General features: G+C 36.4%; 1 protein-coding gene and 1 pseudogene across 1 annotated transcript in view; one reads left to right on the forward strand and one right to left on the reverse strand.

The window, feature by feature from the left end:
- NKAIN3 (sodium/potassium transporting ATPase interacting 3) overlaps nt 1–22,201 on the forward strand; it is a 621,971-nt gene that overhangs the window by 163,325 nt on the left and 436,445 nt on the right. The window lies entirely within an intron of this gene.
- Nucleotides 1,774–5,502, reverse strand: LOC105724783 (nucleolar protein 8-like; annotated as a pseudogene).

The following is a 22,201-nucleotide window of genomic DNA, read 5'->3' on the forward strand; positions in this document are numbered from 1 at the left end:
CACCAAAAAGAGGGTGGTATATTAAAATGAATTAATAATTATTTCTATTTAAGTCTAGAGAAAATGTGCCAAAATAAATGAAAGATGATTTAGATTCTTCAGTGCACTGTTTTCTTAATCACATTGTTTAATTTAAACAATGAGGTTAAAATACAGATGAATGTATTAGCAAGGAGAGAGACATTGATTAAAGATTCCTGTTATTAGTTGTGAGATTTTCAGGGACATCCGTATGGACGGAAGTAGAATAGATTTCTTTTGACACAAAGAGACTAAAGGATATGAAAAATGCTGAAACCATTAGCGACCTATAATATCTCGAAGAATAACCACTGAAATAAGAAAATAGGTACAACTAGCATAAATGAATCCACCTTAAGGAGTCCTCAAAAAATTTCTCCTAAATAGAAATGTAAAGCTTTATCACAAATAGTTAACATAAAGCTTTATCACAAATAGTTAACATAAAGCTTTAGCACAAATAGTTAAATGAAGTAAAATTAAGATTGCTTTTTCAAATAGATTTTCAACGTTTACAGACAGCACAGTATTTAGATGTCTTATTTACACAACACCTCCATTTTAGCTGTAGATGACATCCTCAAAGGTTGACTGATGATGGGTTAGTGCTATTCTGTCATTTCCAGGAATGATTTATAGATGCTGAGGCATAAGTCTTGCCATGCAAGGAAGGGGCTATGAAATCTTAAGTTATGGGTGCTACAGAAAGTAGTAAAGACAACATTTTGGAATTCTTCAGGTAACAGTTAGGACCTGTGAACTTAGAAATATATGATGGCAAAAATAATTACCACAGCAAGCATTTACATTTAAAAAGAAGGAAATGACTTTAATACCCGAATAGAGAAATTGGATAAATATATGATGATCCTTCTTCCCAGTGGAATCAATGCAGTTAATTAGATTGAAATTTAAAGAGAATTTGTGATAGCTTGGGAAACTGCTATAACAGGAGTAGTCAACTATGGAAAAATTAAAAATAATTTTAAAAATTCCTTATGTCTAAAATGGCTGAAAGAAAATACAGCAGAGGTTGAACATTACTTGATTTGCTGTTCATGAACACTGTGTGTTATTCTTACTTTCCTACATTTATGATTTTGCAAAATTTCTCTCATAAACCTATATTAATTATTTCGATAATACAACCCACCCTTATTTTAAACTCTACTGTGGGTCCCATGAGCAGTGCACAGAGGGGGCAGTTGTGCAGCTTCCGAGAGAGGGGGCTGTGCCTGGTTGGGTGCTCCTCCTCTGGGCGGCTTTGCTATCCCAGCTGCCCTCTTGTTCTTTCTTTTCAGCCTCTTATCTGTACTGCTTTCTGCAAGTTTTCCATTTTTCTTTATAAATTTTTCACAGGTAAAGGACCCACCTTTTTTTTTTTTTTTTTTGCTTTGATCCATTTATTAAAAAGGACTTCAAACAAAAGTTATCTTCATGTAAACCTGGCATGAGAAGATGTCCATTAGTTACTCAGGATAGAGGGCAAAGAGGTTATAGATAGGAAGTATTTTCAAGGGCTATCTTGTGCTGCCTTTTTAAGAAGTTGAATTTAATTTTTTGAAGTAATTACTTAGAAAGAAATGCAGAAGAGTTTCATAGAAAAAATGGCAACCAGAATGATATTCCATCAGCCAGATTTTTAAAATTCCTTCACTCCGAAATTTCTTTGTTAGCTAAAACTATTTTCTGGGTCAGTTTCCTTAGGCGAGCCTTGTTCACGTGCAGTGTCAAAACCAGTGCTGACATTTGTTATTGTGGTTTCATTTTCCTTTTTGCATCTTTATGTTTCTTCCGACAATCCATACAAAGGTTGTCTGTTCTGGCCTCTCAGGAGTTCCTGCTAATATTATTTCCTACTCCCCTCCAGAATAAATCAGAACCCATTTGATGTCTTTCATCATTCTTAGAGAAAAAGAAAAATCTAGTGGTCTGTTTCTCAGGTAATGATGCTTCTCCAGGACTGGGCATTCTGTGATCTGTTTCTTCAGTAACATCTTTCTCTTCTGAACTGCTGTCTTGGAAATGAGGGTCTTCCTGCCAGACAATCTTTCCAAGTTTCACTGTTTCAACTCTGTAGTTTCCTCCATCTCCTAAGTTCAAGTGATTCACTTTCCAATCTTTCACTGTTTCAACTCTGTAGTTCTCTTCCTTTATGTCTTTAGTCTGAATCAAAAAGGGAGAACGTGAACCCACTGGGCTGCTCAGCCCCACTGGTCAGAGCTGCAGGGTCCTGGATTTCCTCAGGTTTGTCTTTACCACAGTTCTCATTCCAGGGTGTGTATTCTTCCTTTTCACTGGCATATTTTGTAGCTTGGAATATTTCTTTCAGATCCATAGCAATGTTATAATACATTTCTTTAGACACCTCAGGTAGCTTCTCAGCTTCCTCCTAAAGGACCTATCTTTATTTGAAGGAAAGAATAAAATCAGTCTTTGTTTTCTCTTTGTTTAACTATATTTTGTGTTAGAAATTGGTATGCTAAAATCAAATGCCTCCTGTATTCACAAATAGGGTGATATTTGCGTTGTGCCTGATTACACTGTGAGCCCCCAACTCATCCTCTCTGTGGCTCATGGGTGCACTTGTTGAGTGTATCTGCCACCTGGAATCACCTCAGATCACCTACCATGTTGTTGCTCTCCTACTCGGGCTCCTACTTGTAAGGGACATCAGTAAGGCCAGTGTCAGGAATAGCCATTGTTTTTTTGAGACAGAGTCTCACTCTGTTGCCCAGGTTGGAGTGCAGTGGCACAATCTCAGCTCACTGCAACCTCCATCTCCTGAGTTCAAGTGATTCTCCTGCCTCCCTCCCGAGTAGCTGGGACTACAGGTGCACACCACCATGCCCAGCTTTTTTATTTTTTGGTGGAGACAGGGTTTCACCATGTTGCCCAGGCTGGTCTTGAACTCCTGACCTCAAGTGACTCACTTGTCTTGGCTTCCCAGAGTGTTGGAATTACAGGCGTGAGCCACTGTGCCCAGCCAGGAACAGCCACTATTAAAATCCCAATGTTCATTCTCAAGAGCTCTAATATCCTCAAAGGGGCTGAAGTCCAGGTGCAGGAGCAGTGCTGGTGCTGGGAAACTGGAAGAGGCCAGTGTGACTAGACCATAGAAAGCAAGTAGAGCATGACAGAACTTTAGGCTGGAGAGGCAGGTGGGGCAAATTAGGCAAGATCACCCAGGCCAAGTTAGTTAAAGATGTGAGGCTTTGGGCCGGGCGCGGTGGCTCACGCCTGTAATCCCAGCACGTTGGGAGGCCGAGGCGGGTGGATCACGAGGTGAAGAGATGAAGACCATCCTGGTCAACATGGTGAAACCCCGTCTCTACTAAAAATACAAAAAATTAGCTGGGCGTGGTGCCGTGTGCCTGTAATCCCAGCTACTTCGGAGGCTGAGGCAGGAGAATTGCCTGAACCCGGGAGGCGGAGGTTGCGGTGAGCCGAGATCACGCCATTGCACTCCAGCCTGGGTAACAAGAGCGAAACTCCGTCTCAAAGAAAAAAAAAAAAAAAAAGATGTGAGTCTTTATCCAAGGATCACCAGGTACCTCTTGAAAGATTTTAAGCAGGAAAGAGTGATATGATCTGATGTGAAAAGTAAATGATGATTCTGGACACGGTCCACATTGGTGAGAAACGAACAAGGATGAGAGCCTGGGTCTTTTGGATTAGGAAATAAGGAATCTGCCCACAACTATAGGGAGGATTCTGGTAAGTGCAATTTACAGTTTACAAATCGTAAGGGAGATGCCACATTTGAAGAGACTGTTAGGACAATTACCATGCAGCTTCAGTTTCTCTGTTAGTATAATTTTGATTCCAGCCAACTCATGCTTTTCTGTCTTAAAATGACCAAACTTAGCAGGTGTTTGAGCCTGGAAGCAAGAAAGCAAATTAAAAATACCAGCATCATTTTGGCTAAGGAATTGAGTTTCTTCAAGTGTCTCTGCACTTAAGCATTCATCCTGAGTAAAAAAAAAAAAAAAAAAAAAAAAAAAATGTATCCAGCACACAGTTTGTTCCTCCTCATGTTACTTTCTATGTCAGACTTAGCAATCTCAACACTCCATCCAATCTAATTCAGAATCATTAACATTTGTACTTAGCCACATGGATTCAAATGCTGAGTGTTTGGAACATTTGCAGGCAGATGTTATCAAAGATGTTCTCTTTTTACAGTTTCCTCAGTTAATTTGCATAGAACAACCATCGCCACTGAACACGAGGTGCAGTCAACATAGAAGCAGTTTTTTTGTTTGCTGCTGTTGGGTTCTGGGCATGTGCTTACATTAGGAAAGTATTGCACTTTACTGCATTCAAATATGTATTGCTTCAATTATGGTTTGTTGTTGCTGTTTTTGTAGATTTACTTTAATCAGTTAAGAAGCGGATATTAATGTGAGAATGTGTTTTCCTTTAGATGCTGATGTTAATAGAAAGACATTCAGGACCCACTTTTTCATTGATTTCTGCCTTTCTTTATGACTAAAATTGGGTCCTTTGCTTTTACTAAAATGTGCATTTTATTTACTTCTTTTTGCAATTCCAAGGTCGGGTAGTTCTTGAATTGGGAAAACATCATTACCTCTAATATTGATTGTCAGTCTTCTTATTTACCTTCCATACTGAACACTAAAAGGACCTGGAAGATAAATACCAAAGTCCAACCCAAGCTAAAGGTGCCCTTCATATGTGAATTTTATGGCTTCTCTGATCTTATTCATGAATTACTATCAATCAAAGGATTCTTGTCCGAGCTTCACTGGGGATGAAAATCTGGTCAAGATTCAGACAAAATTTGTTACTGAAACGAGAGCATTTTTGTTAGTAGATATGGAAAGAATTGGTCTAGCCAATATACTAGCAAGTATGTCACTTTTTAAAAGTTCTCTTCTCTTGTCGTAGGTCATCATGTCTAACTCTGCTCTTCATCAAATATTTTCCATTTCCTTCATTGCCATTAAACCTCCTTCATCTTGAAACTCTTGTTACTGGCAGGTTTCCCTGTGACCTGTGTATGAATTGATTCTCAAGTTTTTGTCATTAAAAGACCCAAACCTCTTGCTCTTCATTAACTCTCTAATGACCATACTTGCTTCCTTTCTTTCTTTTCTTTTCTTTTACTTCCTCTTTCCCTCCCTCCCTCCGTTTCTCCCTTCCTTCCTTTCTTCCCTCCCTCTCTCCCTCCCTCCCTCCTTCCTTCCTTCTCCTTTAAGAGAGACATAAGGACTATGAAATAAATATGTCAATGAAAGACCTTGGCATGCAGTGTTCCAGAAAGATTAATGTAGCCACGGGCTGCCAGAGGCAAGTAGATCAGTTTTCTGGCTATTGCAAGAGTTTATTCAGTGCAAGGTGATGAATGTTCACACAAAACTGCTGTTCGAAATATCCTAATTTATTTCAACTGCCATGGCTTTTTCAAAATTTACCGTCAAAATCATCCTCAATGTGGACCCTGTCTTGTGCGGCCATGTTACCCGCCTCCATCTGAAGGCTTCATCTGGTGGTACTTAATCAACATGCACCTTGTTCTGTTGTTTTATTTGTTTCCCATTCTGTTTCTACTTTGTTTTACCTCTTGCTTTTCATGATATCTATAGTTTTGAGTAGAAATGTTCTCTAGGAACTTTAGGTCTTATTGATATCGAAGGCCAAGCTTTTTATTATTTTTTTAAGAAATAATAAAAATTATAATAATAGTAAATAATATTGCTGATTTTAAGAGATTATGTACTATTTTTACTACTGTAGTTGTAGTATTTTGTTTTATTTTGTTTTGTTTTTTGGTATCCCTTTATATCCTGTTAAGATGAATCACTTTTCCTGAGTCTTCATTATAGATGTATTTGAAAAGAATTAACATCTTTACAATGTTGAATTGTCTATCAAGGAAAAGAGTGTAACTTCATTTATTCAAGTATTTATATCTGTAAGTGGAATTACTAAAGGTTGAAAATCTAAAACATTCTTATAATGCCTCGTGCGTTGTTTATATAACTATTATAGTAATTCCTAAATATTTTATCTTATGAGCTTTAATATTATTTTTAATTTTATTTTTTATTTGATTATGCCTGGTATAGGTAAATTTTTGAAAGCTAATCTCATATCAAACAACTTCCCAGAACTGTCTTATAATTTTTAAGAATGTGCCTGTTAACTCCATTAGATTTGCCTCGTAGATGAACATATATTAGTAAATAATAATTTTCTTATCTATTCCTATTCTATCCTTATACCTATTATTTTATTTTCTATTACATTTTCCAGGATCTTTAGTGCTATATATAAAAAAATTAAATCTAATTAAAAACATTGGTAAGAAACATCTTTAGCTCATTCCTTTCTTTAAAAAATAGGTACCAAATCACCCCATTATGTTTGAGTGGGGTTTTGATAAATTCTCTTTATCAAGTTAAGGGATTTGCCTTTATTTTTAAGTTTCCCAGACTTTGATTAATAAACTGAATTTCATTCTTTTTTTCTTTATTTTTGCATCTGGGAGAATCTTATACATTTTTCTATTATTTTGTTAACTTGATGACCTGTATTGATAGATGTTCTGATATTAAATCATTATTGTATTTTTTATTGAACATAATACATTTCTGTTAAGTTGTTGAGATATAAAACCTAATTAATTATTTATTTATTTATTTATTTGAGACGGAGTTTCACTCTTGTTACCCAGGCTGGAGTGCAATGGCGCGATCTCGGCTCACCGCAACCTCTGCCTCCTGGGTTCAGGCAATTCTCCTGCCTCAGCCTCCTGAGTATCTGGGATTACAGGCACGCACCACCATGCCCAGCTAATTTTTTGTATTTTTAGTAGAGACGGGGTTTCACCATGTTGACCAGGATGGTCTCGATTTCTTGACCTCGTGATCCACCCGCCTCGGCCTCCCAAAGTGCTGGGATTACAGGCGTGAGCCACTGCGCCCGGCCTATAAAACCTAATTTAATTAATTTGTGTTTCTTTTTTACACCTGAGAAATGCCTATATAATTTTTTGTCTTTTAAATTTTTTGTCTTTCATTATCCAGTTTAGTTTATTTGCTAGAATTCTTTGTAAAACTGTTAGAGCCTTGTGCTATTTTGGTGGAAAGGAATATATTTGATTCATATTTCAATTTTTAATAGTCATTGTCTATTTGTTAGACTAATATTACTAGTTTTGGCATTTTTATATTTTCCTAGAAATGTATTCTATTTTAGATTTCCAAATTTGTTGGCATATGTATGCACAAAATACTATTTCATTATTATAGCCTTAATACTTGGAGATACTTCTCTTTTAAATGCTATAATTTATTTCTTTGGTCTATTACTATCCCATAGACACTTAAAAATAAGGATTAACAGAGGTTATCTAGCTTTCAATATTTTCAAATAATCAAATTTTGTTTCCTCATCTTTTTTAGTTGTTAATGTTTCTTTTTTATTTCACTGATTGCTGCCTTTAATTTTTTATTTTCTTTTTAATTTTTGGCTTTATTACAGTACTTTCTCATTTTTTTTTTTATAATGTCTAACTTGTTTTCATTTCCTCTTGTGGTTTGATAAATCCATTGAAAGCTGTAATTTTTCTATAAATTTCTTGATTGAGCTATGCCCTCCATTGTTGATATGTAAGCCTTTAATTGTCACTTAGCTATACATTGTTCCTTATTCCCCCATACCATTACCATTTTGACCCAAGTTCATCTGGTCACAAGTGTTTTAGGACACAAATATATCCATTTTTAAACTATTGTCTTCATTGATATAATTATTTTTCACATGATCAGTGACCATAATATGTATGGTATTGATGTTTTGAAATGGATCGAGGCTTCCTTTGAGAGTTCATTCGGCATTGACTTCTGTGTATATTCCACGTGTACTTAAAATGTCTATTCTCCTTGTCTGATGTAATATTAGGCATGTATCTGTTAAGTTTTTGAGTTATCTTATTCAAAAGTTCTAGGATTTTTCTTATTCTTTTATCTTTATCAGTTTCTAAGTTTTCTCTTAAAATCCCAATCACAATTGTTTATGAATCTAATTTTTCTATAGATGTGATTATTTATGCTTTTTTGTATTTCAATTATAGATAGACTCATACCTGTTTATGATTATTATGGCCTTTTCACTTATCTTTCTTAGTATTATCTATTGTCCTTCATTATTGCCTTCAATTTACTTGTTATCCTACATTATATTTTAACTGGTATTTTATTTTATGGGACAAAGTCTCATTCGCTCTGTCACCCAGGCTGGAGTACAGTGGCACAATCTCAGTTCATTGCAACCTCCACCTTTTGGTTCAAGTGATTCTCCTGCCTCAGCCTCCTGAGTAGCTGGGACTACAGGCATCACCATGCCTGGCTTATTTTGTATTTTTAGTACAGAACGGGTTTCACTATGTTGGCCAGGATGGTCTTGAACTCCTGGCCTCAAGTGATCCGCCCACTTCGGCCTTCCAAAGTGCTGGGATTTACAGGAGGGCATGAGCCATCGCATCCAGCCTTGACTGATATTTTAATTGCCAACACAATTGTCAATTAGTTATTATTTTATATTTTTGTCCTCTTTCTTTTTGATTTTTTTCTGCGTCTTTTTGCCACTAATATGTATATCTCACAGGTAATATTTTAGATCAATTTTTAAAAATTCATTCTTATAAAAATGATAGAAACTATGCTCCAAGCAGTCGTGTAAGCACTTTGCTTGGATCATCTCATTTCATTTATATAAAGCTCTGACAGGCATTACTGTTAGCATTACTATATATATATGCACAAAAAACAGCCAGTGAAATTTTAAATAACTTGCCTAAAGATACACAGTTAATGGTTTCAATACTTGAACCTGAGCCTATATTCTTTACCACTATGATATGCTGCCTTCTAATAAATTTATAATGCCTTTTTTATTAATATATAATACATGTACATATTTTTGGGATACAAGTGATAATTTGACAAATTTATATAATTTGTGAAGAACAAATCAGGGTAATTTAGATATGCATCACCTTAAAATTTTATCTTTTCTTCATGCTAGTAACCTTCAAATTATTATCTTCTAGCTATTTTGAAATGTACAATCAATGAACTATATTCACCATAGTGATCTATTGAACACCAGATCTTATTTCTTCTTTCTAATTGTATATTTGTGTCAACTAATCAGCATCTCTTTATCTCTCCTCCCCACCTCTTGTAACAACCAATCTACTCTCTATTTCCATGAAATCCGCTTCTTTAGCTTCCACCTATGACTGAGAACATGCAATATTCATCTGCGTTTTTCTTAACCAAATCACCTCCAGTTCTATCCATGTTGCTACAAATTATAGGATTTCATTATTTTGTATCTTTTAGTAATATTCCATTAGGTATATATACACCACATTTTCTTTATCCATTCATGGACAGTCATACTGACTCCATGTTTTGGCTATTGTTAATAAGTGTTAATCATGGGAGTGCAGGTATCTCTTCAGTATATTTATTTCCTTTCTCTCGAATATATGCCCAGTAACTAAATTGCTGAATCATATGATAGCTCTATTTTTAGTTTATGAAAAACCTCCATACACTTTTTCTTAGTGGCTGTACCAATGTATATAACCACCACAATGTACTAATGTTCTGCCTTCTCCACATTCTCACCAGCATCTGTTATTCCCTGTCTTTTTTGATAAAAACTATTTTAACCAAGGTGAGATGATATCTCATTGTGGTTTTGATTTGGATTTTTCTGATGGTTAAAGATGTTGAGTCTTTTCCATATACCTGTTGGCTATTTATATGACTTGTTTTTTTTTAGAAATAACTATTCAGAACTTTTGCCCATTTTTAAATCAATTTTCTGGCTTCTTGCTGTTGAGTTTTTTGCGTTCTTTAGATATTCTAGTTGTGAATCCTTCGTCAGAGAGATAATCTGTAAATATGTTGTCCTTTTTTGTGAGTTGCCGCTCCACTTTGTGGATTGTTTCCTTTGCTATGCAGAAGCTTTTTAACTTGATGTGATTCCATACATCAGTGTTTGCTTTAGTTGTCTGTGCTTTTGAAGTCTTACATACACAAAAGTCTCTGCCTACACCAACGTCCTGGAGAGTTTCCCCAACGTTTTCTTTTAGAAGTTTGATAGTTATAAGTCGAAAGTTTGTCTTTAATCCATTTTTATGTTATTTTATTTTTGTATATGGTGAGAGATAGGGGTCTTGTTTTATTCTTATGTTTATGGATATCCAGTTCTTTTAGCACTATTTGAGGGTTTTTATCATAAAGGGATGTTGTATTTTATTAAATATTTTTTAACATCTATTGAAATGATCATATGCTTCTTATTTTTAGTTCTGTTAATGTAGATATATCATGCTTATTGATTTGCATACGTGAATCATCCTTGCATCCCTGAATTGAATCTCAGTTAATCATAGTGAATACTCTTTTTAATGTATTGTTGAATTTGGTTTGCTAGTATTTTGTTCCAACTTTTTGCATCCATTTTCATCAGTTTTATTTTTATCTATTTCATTTTCTACATATTGGCCTGTAATTTTTCTTGTGTCCTTTTCTGGTGTTTGTATCAGGGTAATGCTGGCCTCATAAAATAAGTTTGAAAGTATTCCCTCTTTTTCAATTGTTTTAAAAAGTTGAATAGAAGAATTATTCATTCTTCCTTAAGTTTTCTTAAAACTTAGCAGTGAAGCAATCAGTTCCTGGATTTTTCTTTGATGGGAGATTTTTTATTAGAACTTAGACCCTGTTTCTCATTATTGGTTTGTTTAGGTTTTTTATAACTTCGTAGTTAAATTTTAGTCGGTTATATGTGTGAAGTAGTTCATCTATTTATTCTCTGTTTTCCAATTTGTTGACATATAATTGTTCATAGTAGTCTCTAATGAGTCTTTGTATTTCTGTGGTCTCGGTTGTTATGTTTCTTTTTTTATTTCTGATTTTATTTGTTTGAGTCTTGTCTTTTCTTCTTAGTTAATCTAACTAAAAGTTTGTCAGTTTTTCTTATCATTTCAGAAACCAACTTTTCATTTTATTTATCTTTTGTGGTTTTGGTCTCAATTTCATTTATTTCTCATTTTCAGGAATTCTGAATGTTTTATATTTCAATCTCTTTGCTAAATTTCTCTGATAAACTTCTGTGTCATCTTGGAGATCACTGAGTTTCCTTAAAACTTCTATTTTGAGTTTTTGGTCAGAGAGCTCACATATCATCATCTTGGTAGAATCAGTCACTTGGTTCCTTGCTTTGTTGAAGTCATAGCTTCCTGTTTGCTGTTGTATCTTGTGGATCTATGTCTATGACTTTGCATTGAAGAAGCCTTATTCTATTCTAGTTATTATTTATTCCAGGCTTCTCTGCTTGGCTTTTATTGGATATGTTTACTTAGAGAGTCTTTGCAATTTACTTGTTGAATTTATTTATTTTTTCCTTCTAGGTTGCTGCCACCTGTTCAGGATTAGATGGTGACTTAAGCCCAGGTTTGTCTCAGCTTCAGTAAACAATTGTAGTGTTGACTTTCTCAAATGGAGTGGTCCCAATGGTGATATCCTAGCAGTGTAGTCTGGCTGGCCAGAATTTTGTGACCAGGGACCTGTGGAATGTACTGTCTACATTCAGCAGCACCATGCTGAATAACAACTCTAAGTTGATATCTCTTTCAGCAGAGTTATGTAAAAGAGTTTCCAGGTCTGGAGATCGTAGTCTCACGTCTACCCATTGTCTCTGGCTTTTATTTCTATCAAGCACTCTTGATGCTTTCTGTGTCAGGAATAGTTCTCCCGCCAGGGAACCCAGAATGCTGGGGAAACTGATAGTTCACCTTGATCTCACTTTTTCTACAGTAGAAGTTGTGAATCAAGAGAAATTTTCTGCACCGTTTGTGTCAAACAGATTAGGAGACGAGGCATCAAAGATATGGAAGTATGATTCTCTTACTGTCTACTCAGAATTTTTTTTTAAATTTGTCTGCAGCCCTAGGAACTGTCTCATCCTCATATTTGAGTTCTAGAATATCACTGGTGATAATATCAGAATTGTATATTCATTTTTGGTTTTCTGATGGGGGTGTGTAAAGCCAACTTGCTTCTATGCCACGACTTTGGAACTGGAAACCCAAATTGAGTCTTTATTTCAACTCTTATATTTTCATACATGACACCTCCATTTGGTTTTTCTTTTAAATTATTTTTTCTTGACTCATGGTTTTATTCTCCTCCTTTCTTTCAGTAAGGATATTGCCTATGCTTATTAAAAATTATTTCTATTATTTTGGTTTCTTCCAGTACACATTGTTTTCTTTCTTATTAGTGTTTGCCCATCCACAGAAATATTTTTCATCAGGTGTTATTTGATATACATTTGACTAATTGTTTTAATACACAAAAAACCTTACAAGATAGGTATTAAAAATATTCCCATCTTACCCATTAGGAAATTTTACACCAAGAGATTTGGTAAGTTACCCAAGTTCAGGCAAATCCCAGCTCCATTACTAAGCAACTACTTGCAAGTAGTAAAGAAATTACTTGCTTAGTAATGGAGCTGGGATTTGCCTGAACTTGGGTAACTTACTAAGCAAGTAATGGAACTAGGATTAAACCCAAATATTCTGACTCCACCACCACTCTTAAATTCTATACCATTATTTATTATATTTCAAAAGATAAAATAGATATATTTATCTCAATGGCCATGCACAAGAATATATAGTTACAATGGGAATAGGAAAGAGTTATCAAGTAGAGCTTATACCTAATGACTCTATTATTTGGGAGAGTTTCTTAGAGAAACTGAAGTTTGAGTTATTACTTTTCATGAAGTCTAGGTGTGAGATGACCAAAAGGTAGAAGAAATTGTGTTCATAAATATAGTTAATTAATAATACTTGACTTTTTCCAATATGCCAGGGACTAGATTAAGCATTTTGCATATATCCTCTGGAACAGGTGCTGTAATTGTACCCGTTTTTCTTATAAGGAAATTGAGCCCCAGAGAGGTTAAATAAAATTGCCCACATAAATGCTGGGCTGAGGCCGAACTTTGAACCTAATCAGTTTGGTTCTTGAGTATATACTTCCAACTATTTTTGGTTTACTTCTTGTATTATACAGTTATAAGGACGTGGGAAAGTGAAATATAAGTTGGGGAGGCACCAAGACATCGAAGGAATGAAGCACATGATGCAAGTTCAGAATACAGTGGTAGAGATGGTGAGAGTCTCATTCTAAATTGGTCCTCCCTGTCTTTACACCTTGCTCTCCTCTCCTTAGGCAGCCTGGTTTTCTTTCTATATGGTTTTCTCTTACCCCGTCAAATACCTACGTTCAAAATAGGAGCTGCAAAATTCATTCATCCTGAAGTCTAGGGACTGGAAGTTACTTGTTTATTCTGGGTCTAATGGTAAGAGACCACATTAGAAGAAAATTTTGGATTCCAGAATATTTCAGGCATATAGAGATTATATTTGGTAAGCAATAAAATCATAGATTGCAAAATAATACATTTAAAGAGGTGAATAAAGAAAATGCCATGGTAGCAGTTTAGAGTGGCAACAAGTGATGGTAAGATGTTATGAAGCCATAGCAATTGCTAACTTATTATAGACACTAACAATTGAATATCCTGAAAACATCTTCTGTTCTAACTGGAGTGAAAATGCCCATTTATTCACTTTGCCAATTTTAGGATTCAACCTGAAGCCAAGTAAGTTTAAGTGAAACTAAGAAATTCCTTTTACTAGTTGATAAGTCAGCTAATTGAGGTTTATGTGAAGTGGTTGTAGAGTCTTCCCTCAATAATAATACATAGAGGAGATCTTGGCATATGATAACAGACATGGTTATAACACTGAAGGCAGAGTTAGTGTTGACTGCAGATGAAGCCCAGGCATGGAAGCTCCAGAACTGTGGCTACTATTCTCTGCTGTGTGGTTGTCTCATGTAATCTACAACATAGCTCTGGATCAGAATGTAGAACCTGGATCCCTGCAGAAGAAAAAAAAATCAAATTCATAAATAAAGCATCTTGAAAGAATATCTGATGTTACTGTGGTGTGATATATTTTGAACACACTATGGGCTTGTGAAAGAGGAAGGTAAGACATGACTAATCCACTTTGTAAGTGAAGAACAGATACAGTGTGCAGTGAGAGGTAGACTGATTTCTCCCAAAAGGTCATACAGGTAGTACTTATGCGATATAGAGCAGAATAATTATGTTTTAACATCAATTTAAAAAATGTTGAATAGAAGTATAATTATCTTTTTTATTATATTAGTTTTGATCACATTTCTTTGGAGAATAGGCAGCTATCACTCATGACTGTGGTTATAGTCATGGCTATGTAATTTTAAAGCAGTATATTCTCGTAAAATACGATTAACCAAAAATCGAGTGCTCATCATTGAATACCCTCCCTTGCCCTCCCCTCCCTTCCCCTCCCCTCCTCTCCCATCTCCTTCCCTCCTCTCCCCTTCCCTCCCCTGCCCTCTCCTCCTCTCCCCCTGCTTTTTTTCCTTCCCTTCCCCTCCCTTCCCTTCCTTTCCCTTCCCTTCCTTTCCCTTCCCTTCCTTTCCCTTCCCTTCCTTTCCCTTCCCTTCCTTTCCTTTCCCTTCCCTTCCCTTTCTTTTCCCTTCCTCTCCCTGTGCCCCTCCTGCCCTCCCCTTCTCCTTCTCCCCTCCCCTCACCTTCCCTCCCCTCCCCTCTCCTCCTTTCTCCTATCTTCTCCTCTTTCATTGAATCACTTTTCTCTTTTAGGAACTGCAAAGTCTGTGAATTCAGACAGCCTTGTTGTCAAACGTCATTGTCAGATAATGAAAATATTCTAGATGACTTACAGGAGAGGTAAAGGAAACTCTAGGGGATGTCTCTAGGCAATATGATTATACATTCAGTAATATTTACATTGATTTTCTTTACACTGATGCTCTGTTCTTCCAAAAAGATCCTTGCATTCATATGTTTGTCAAAGCACTATTCACATGGAATCAACGTAGGCACCCATCAGTGGTGGATTGAATAAAGAAAGTGTGGTTAATATACTCCATGGAATACTATGAAGTCATCAAAAAGAACAAAACCCTGTCCTTTGCAGCAACATGGATGCAGTTAGAGGCCATTATCCTAAGTGAATTAATGCAGGAACAGAAAACCAAGTACTACATGTTCTCATATATAAGTGCGAGCTAAACATTGTGTATTCATGGAGATAAAGATGGCAATGATAGACACTGGGGACTACAAGAGGTGGAAGGGAGGAAGGGAGGAGGACATGGCTGAGACACTAATTGAGGACTATGCTCACTACCTGGGTGATTGGATCAATTTCACCCAAACCTCAGCATCTTGCAATATACACATGTCACACACTTGCACCTGTACCCCCTGAATCTACAATGAAAGTTGAAATTATTTTAAAAAATTATCCTCACAGTGCACTATGTTTGAAAATGTTCAAGAAAATATAAAAGACGTGTCCTTTCATTGAAAGGAATAACTATCACACACACACACAAATAAAATTGCAAACTTGTTAGCCTGAAACAGATTTATTGGGGAATTTCTTTTTGTATGTTTTCATTGTTTGAAAATACAGTAGTCACCACTTATCTTTGGGGATATGTTCCAAGTCCTTCAGTGGATGCATGAACCATGGATAATACTCAACCCTATATATGCTACATTTTTATTCTATGGGATAACAGAGATAGCTACTATGTGACAAATAGATAGGTAATCTGTGCAACTTGATATGCTGGACAAAAGGATGATTGATGTCTCCAGTTGGCACAAAATTTCATCATGCTACTCAGAACACACACAATTTGAAACTTATGAATGATTTCTGGAATTTTCATTTAATGTTTTTGGGTCACAGTTGGCCACGAGTAACTGAAACCACACAGAGCAAAACTGTGGATAAACAGGAACTACAGTGCTAGGAGTCTTAAGAAATGGAAGCCTTTCTTGATCTCTGAGAGGGTGCTTTTCCTGATACATATCTGAAGTCAGCATTCAGTCATTGAATCATAGATTTGCCTTGGCCTTTTCCCCAGCGCAGTTTGTACTTTCACCTGGGGCAGCAAGGTGGAGATATAGGACCCAGTTGTTGCTGTGAATTGAATATACAAGTTTCCATTTATCTCAGCCTTAGTATGAATACTTCCCACTCAGTGATGTGATTTTGGAGCTGTTACAATCTGAGCAAAATTTTTTAAATCATGGCTTGGATCAGGTGATAATAATCCTAATGCACCCAGCCTTCATTAGAACAATTTCTCGAGTTTTGTGTACAGTTCTAGGTACTACTGTATGAGAATGTAACTGAAAAGTGCCCATGACCTTTCTCTTTGTGCCATTCATCTCATTTTAAATTATCATGCTTAAAGTGTTTGCCTTTCTTAGCCAACTTTAAGCTCCCTCAATGAAAGTGCTGTTTTTTTCTATTCATTCACATATCTCCAGTGATTGGCATGTAGCAGGTGCTTAAGTAATGTTTATTAAATGAATAAAGATGGAAACTGAAATGATGAAAGTTTGGGAACTTGTGTACACAGTAATATTACATGGCTGAATAGGGACTGTTTATGGAGAAAGGACTGCCTTAGGGAGGGATGTAAATATCATCTTCAAATATATGAAAAGACCGTGAATGGAACAGGGATTTTTTTATTTTATGTTATTCCAGGGGGAAATATAAAGATCTGTTACTTGGTTAAAGCTACTGGTAAGTGTTTTGGTTCAGGAGAACTTAAAAATAAATTAGAGTGTTCACACATGAGCAAAGAAAGGTAGCTTGCAAATTATCAAGCTCTCTGCCACCAGTAGTATTCACATGGAGATGAGCTGATCATTTCAGTGATGGGTGATGGAGCAGATTCTTTCATCTGTTGGAGGGTAGGCTTGCTGCCTTTGAAATCCTCTCTAGCTATGGTTGTGTAATTTTGATATAATTGAGCACATGATGATTTCCACTTGCTGCTTGTAAAGATTATTTTTTGTCTTTTAGAAATGCTTCCTGATTTCATTTGAAAATCCATTTTCTCATTTTTCTAGCTATGAGTTCTTTTTCCTAGGCAGATAATGATTGGTTTTTTATATATATATATTTTTAATCACACTTCATTTTTTATATATATATATATAAAGTACAGTTTACCATTGTTGTAAATTTACAGAAATAATTCTTAGTACATTTTTAGTGTATTACATTAGGCGTATGTGCATAATCAAAAATAACTTGGGTTTGCCATATATTATAAATTGCTTTTTCTTACCACAGTAATTAGTGTCTGTTTGTGCTTAATTTTTATTCAAGGAGGACTTATTTAAGTCTTTTTCAGGTGAATAAAATAGGCAAATGGCCAAGATTACTTAAGCCACTACACTGTAATTGTCTCACTATTGATTACTTACTGATTTTCTGTCTCTTTTGTTTGGATTGTATGCATAGGCAGGCCCTCGAGGGGAATGGTTAGTGTATAATCCAGCTTTGCCTGGTCTTCAAATGCTCTAGTTTTACATGAAACAAAAATAACAGCATCATAATAGACAACTCAAAGCATATTATAGCCTTTCTAAGTATCTGCATGTCTAACTCTGTCAAGATTAATCTCTCTGTGTTCCCCAGCTGCTTAGTTGATGCCGCTGCTTCTGCAATAGGCCTGGTCTTAAATCAGCCCTATGACTTCATTGCTTACTCCTAGAGCCATCTCTACAAAAATTTATTTGCCAAACCTAAGGAGTAAGAAAAGTTATTTTAAAAAGTTGTATAAGATGGACCATGTGTAAATAGTCATGTTAAGTGGATAATTTTTACAAGAAAGGGGTAATGCATTTTAAGAATAAAATCCCATCAAAACCTATCTGTCCATGGGAAGCAGACCGGAGAGTAATGTGTGTTAGGGTTTGGAGGTGACAGACCCAACCCTCTGACAATAGTGAATAAAGTTTGTTGGTAATTTAGTACCAGACCTTGAATCAGCTGTCACTGTGAAGGCCTGGAAGAAAGCGTGTCCTACCAGTCATCTTGATTAGAAAAAGCAGCTGAGGCAGACACTTTTCTAAAAGTTTGCCTTTGTAGAACAGAATGCATTTGTCAAATGGAAGGGCTTTCTCATGTTCTTAAAACATTGCCCACCCACTCGACAAATAAGGACTGGAAAACCACCAAAATTCAAGAAACATTTAATGAATGTCTGTTATGTATGAGATAACATCTCAATATCTAAAGTTTATCATCAGAATTCATTGCACAGAAGGTATTGAGAGAAGGAAAGGGCATATGTGGCTGATTGGTCCAAGGTGCCCCTTCTGGGCTACAGGGACAGAGTCTATTTGGGAACAGGTCAATACAAGTAAAATCGAAATTCTTTCGAGTTCTTTATCTTTCCCATGAGATTTTCAGACTCTCTGTAGCAGTAAACATTCAAACATCGTGACTGATAGGATGAAAGATTAGATTTTATGTCCTGTGACTTGAGAAAAAGGTAGAGTTTCTTTGCATGTGTGTTGTCAGAGGAAAAAAAAAAAAAAAAAGCCTAGCAGGTTTGGACTGTTGGACCCTAGACTGGCAGGCCTCTGTCCTCGGCAGTGCTTGATCATGAGGCATCTTGGTCTGATCTAGCCCAGGCTTCCAGTTTAATTCAGGGTCTCAGCTGATATTTGGAATGGAAATTCATCCCTGCTTGACAACCTTAATAGACTGTGGCCTCAGAGATCTGGGACATTCCCAGAAGTCTGGGTCAGCTGAGCAACAGGGAGTATTCATGATAATTAAAGCCTGTCAGCCCTGTCAGGGCTGCTGAATTAGATAAGGACAATCATTGTTTACCAGGCCAAATGAACAATGATCACTACTCCCCTACAGACGTCTACAACGTACTCAGTACGTATCTATGGAGTACCTACTACTTTCTAGGCTCTATTTAAGCACTGTGGATGCAGCAGTGAACATGCTTGCTTTTATGCAGTTTACATTCTGGTAGAAGAAGCTGAACGATGAAAATATATGTAACGTCAAGGCATGATAAATGCAATGAAGGAAAACAAAGCAGAGAACAGAGTGACTTGATAAGGGAAATGTTACTTTAGACAGGTCAAGAAAGGTTTCTATGATAAATTGATATAAGGTCAGAAATCTAACGGGAAAAGGGAATGTGCAATACAGAGATCTGAGAAGAAAGCATTCCAGCAATATGCAAAGATAAAGTGTGCTCAGAGCAAGCAGGCCAGAGTGCTGAAGTGGAGTAAACAGAGAATGCTAAGAACTTGGCATTTCCTTTGACTGAGATGAGAAGTCATTGAAGGATTGTGAACAAGGGAAGTAACAAGACATGGTTTTATATGCTATTGTGAGAATAGACTGTAATGTGGTACAATTCAAAACAGGTAGGCCAGTTAGAAGGCTCTTATAATAGAATGGTTAAGAAAATGTGGTAGGATGCCAGAGAAATGGTGGAGTAAAGGCCTCTGAAAAGTCTCTCCTCCATAAAAGCAATGAGAAAACTGGCGGCCGGGTGTAGTGGCTTGCACCTGTAATCCCATCACTTTGGGAGGCTGAGGCAGGCAGATCACCTGCGATCAGGAGCTTGAGACCAGCCTGGCCAATATGGTGAAACCCCATCTCTACTAAAAATACAAAAATCACCCAGGCATGGTGGCAGGAGCCTGTAATCCCAGCTACTCTGGAGGCTGAGGCAGGAGAATCACTTGAACCCGGGAGGTGGAGGTTGCCGTGAGTCAAGATCATGCCATTGCACTCTAGCCTGGGCGACAAGAGTGAAACTCTGTCTCAAAACAAACAAACAACTGGCAAAATGGTCACAATAAACTTGTTCAGAAGCCTAGAAATTACACAAAGGATTATAGAAATCAGAATGCACTTATTCAAGAAAAAACAGCTGAATCTTGGTAAGAATAATGAGCTTTGTAGTATTTAACTCACTTGAGTCTCATTCCCTGCTCTCCAGATCTACAATAGTATTGATAAGGAAGAGTTCACATTCTCATTGCAGCCTGGCAAGCATCCGAGAGGGAAGAATGGAGCTACAGCTTACTCAAATCCTCACTCCCACACAACTGTCAGTATTTGACCTGTCTTTTTTACTCGAGAGACTCCAGTTGCACAGCTGTCTGTATTTGACATGACTTAGAACTACCAAGTGAGAAAAACCTTTGCTAAGAAGATTTTGTGTTAAAACAATTAGAGGGAAATATTTTAACTTCATGTTTGCCTAGAGGGATGGATAACAATTGTGGCAATCAATAGAATAACCAGAAAGCTTTAAAAGAAAAGCTTGGGAATGAAATGTCCATAGGAGCTTAAAAGCTTTGAGATATTTCTGAGAATCTGGAAGGACATCCACAGGTATAAGGCTGAGCACATGTTCAGGGCTGTACGTGCTCAAGGAAAGCCTGAGAGGTCCTGAACCCTCACCTCTGGTCATTCTTGAGGTTCTGGAGAAGCAGGAAATGTAGTATAATGTGAAGTTGCAGATGCCTTCATGATTGTTGAAGGTATGTCTCAACACACAGAGTTCCTCAGCAAAGACAGGAGATCGGTTAGGAATGAATAGATGACCGCTGAGTGACTCTACTAAGCTAACAAAGCAGAGACTTCAGAGGCCACATGCAACAAAGGATATGTACTTTACAGGATTATTCCAGAGTAGTCATCAAACAAACACTAACGACTACAGCAAGAAATAACGCAAACCCTGGGTAAGACTGTAAGTGCGTTCCCAGAGTTGCCACATTATTATGCTTAAAATACTGAGTTTTTAAATACCATGACATTGAAAGGCACAAAAGTAGGGGCCCATTCAAAGGGGAAAAAGCAATCAATAGCAAGTATTTATAGGGAAGCCTAGATGTTGGACTTACTGGACAACAACTTTAAATCAGATATTTTAAATATGCTCAAGGAACTAAAGAAAATAATGTCTAAAAAACCAAAGTGTAAGAATGATATCTTGCCAAATGGAGAATATCAAGAGATAGAAATTATTATAAAAATAGAAATTCTGAAGTTGAAAAGTATAATAACCTAAAAGAAAAATTTACAAGATCAGAGTTGAGCCAATGGAAGAAAGAATCATCAGCCAACTGGAAAATGGGTCAATTGAGGTTATTCCGTGAGAGTAACAGAAGTAAAAAAATATGAAGAAAACTGAGCCTCAGATGCCTGTGGGACATTGTAAGCAGACCTTGCTGCTCATACTCATAAATGTCGGCTTCAAGAAGAGAATAGAGAGACAAAGAAGCAAAAAGAATAATTGAAGAAATAATGGCAGAAAACTTTCTAAATTGGCTTAAAAACATTAGTCTTCACATCCAAGAAGTGTGGTGAACTCCAAGTAGGATGAATTCAAAGAAAACCCATGGACATATTATGACTAAACTATCAAAAGGCAAAGGACGAAGAGATAATTTTGAAAGCAGAAAAATAAAGATGGCTTCTCATATACAAAGAGCAGGGGCAGGTGGTTCATTGTAAAAGAAGAGAGGGCAGAGTCTATGGACACAGGCACAGATGGGATGCAGTTATGGTGATGGGAACGTGGAAATCCTTCCTCTTCTAAATGCTTCCATTTTTTTTTTTTTTCCAAAAAAGTTAGGAATAAAACCATCAACTCAGAATTGGAGGGAGAGCAGGAGAGGAAGAATGGAGGCATATAAATCACTAGCAATTTTTTTGCAAGGTCAAACAGGACTGAAGTCAAATCAATGATATAATTCAGAATGCACTGATTGTTCATTGCTATTAACAATGCATGGAATGTGGGAGCTTCCTTTTTGAACTAATTATTTGTTGACTGACACCGAACATTTTACATTAATTTAAATGCTTAAATCTTAACATGTCAGTACTCGGGGCAAAGTACTTGTTGTCCACCCTACTTGGCAGGAAAATCAAACCTCTGCCAAATTATATTTTTACATTCTCTGAATATCCGCTGTTTTCCTTTTCCCAGGCTGCATTCTTTGCCTATATGTGTCCTGAAGTCACAAACGGAACCATGAGTCAAATTGGACCAGGAGACATTTTTTTTTTTTAAATCTGAACAACATCTTTGAAAAAGAAAAAGATTATTAGCAATAGTCAGTAATGAAGAGACTTTTAGATGAAAATCTGTGTTTCTGGTTCCTGGGGTCTGAGGGA

Source organism: Aotus nancymaae, unplaced genomic scaffold, assembly GCF_030222135.1.
Source record: "Aotus nancymaae isolate 86718 unplaced genomic scaffold, 86718_ANA_hifiasm-v0.15.2.pri h1tg000036l, whole genome shotgun sequence".
Classification (NCBI taxonomy): Eukaryota; Metazoa; Chordata; class Mammalia; order Primates; family Aotidae; genus Aotus; species Aotus nancymaae.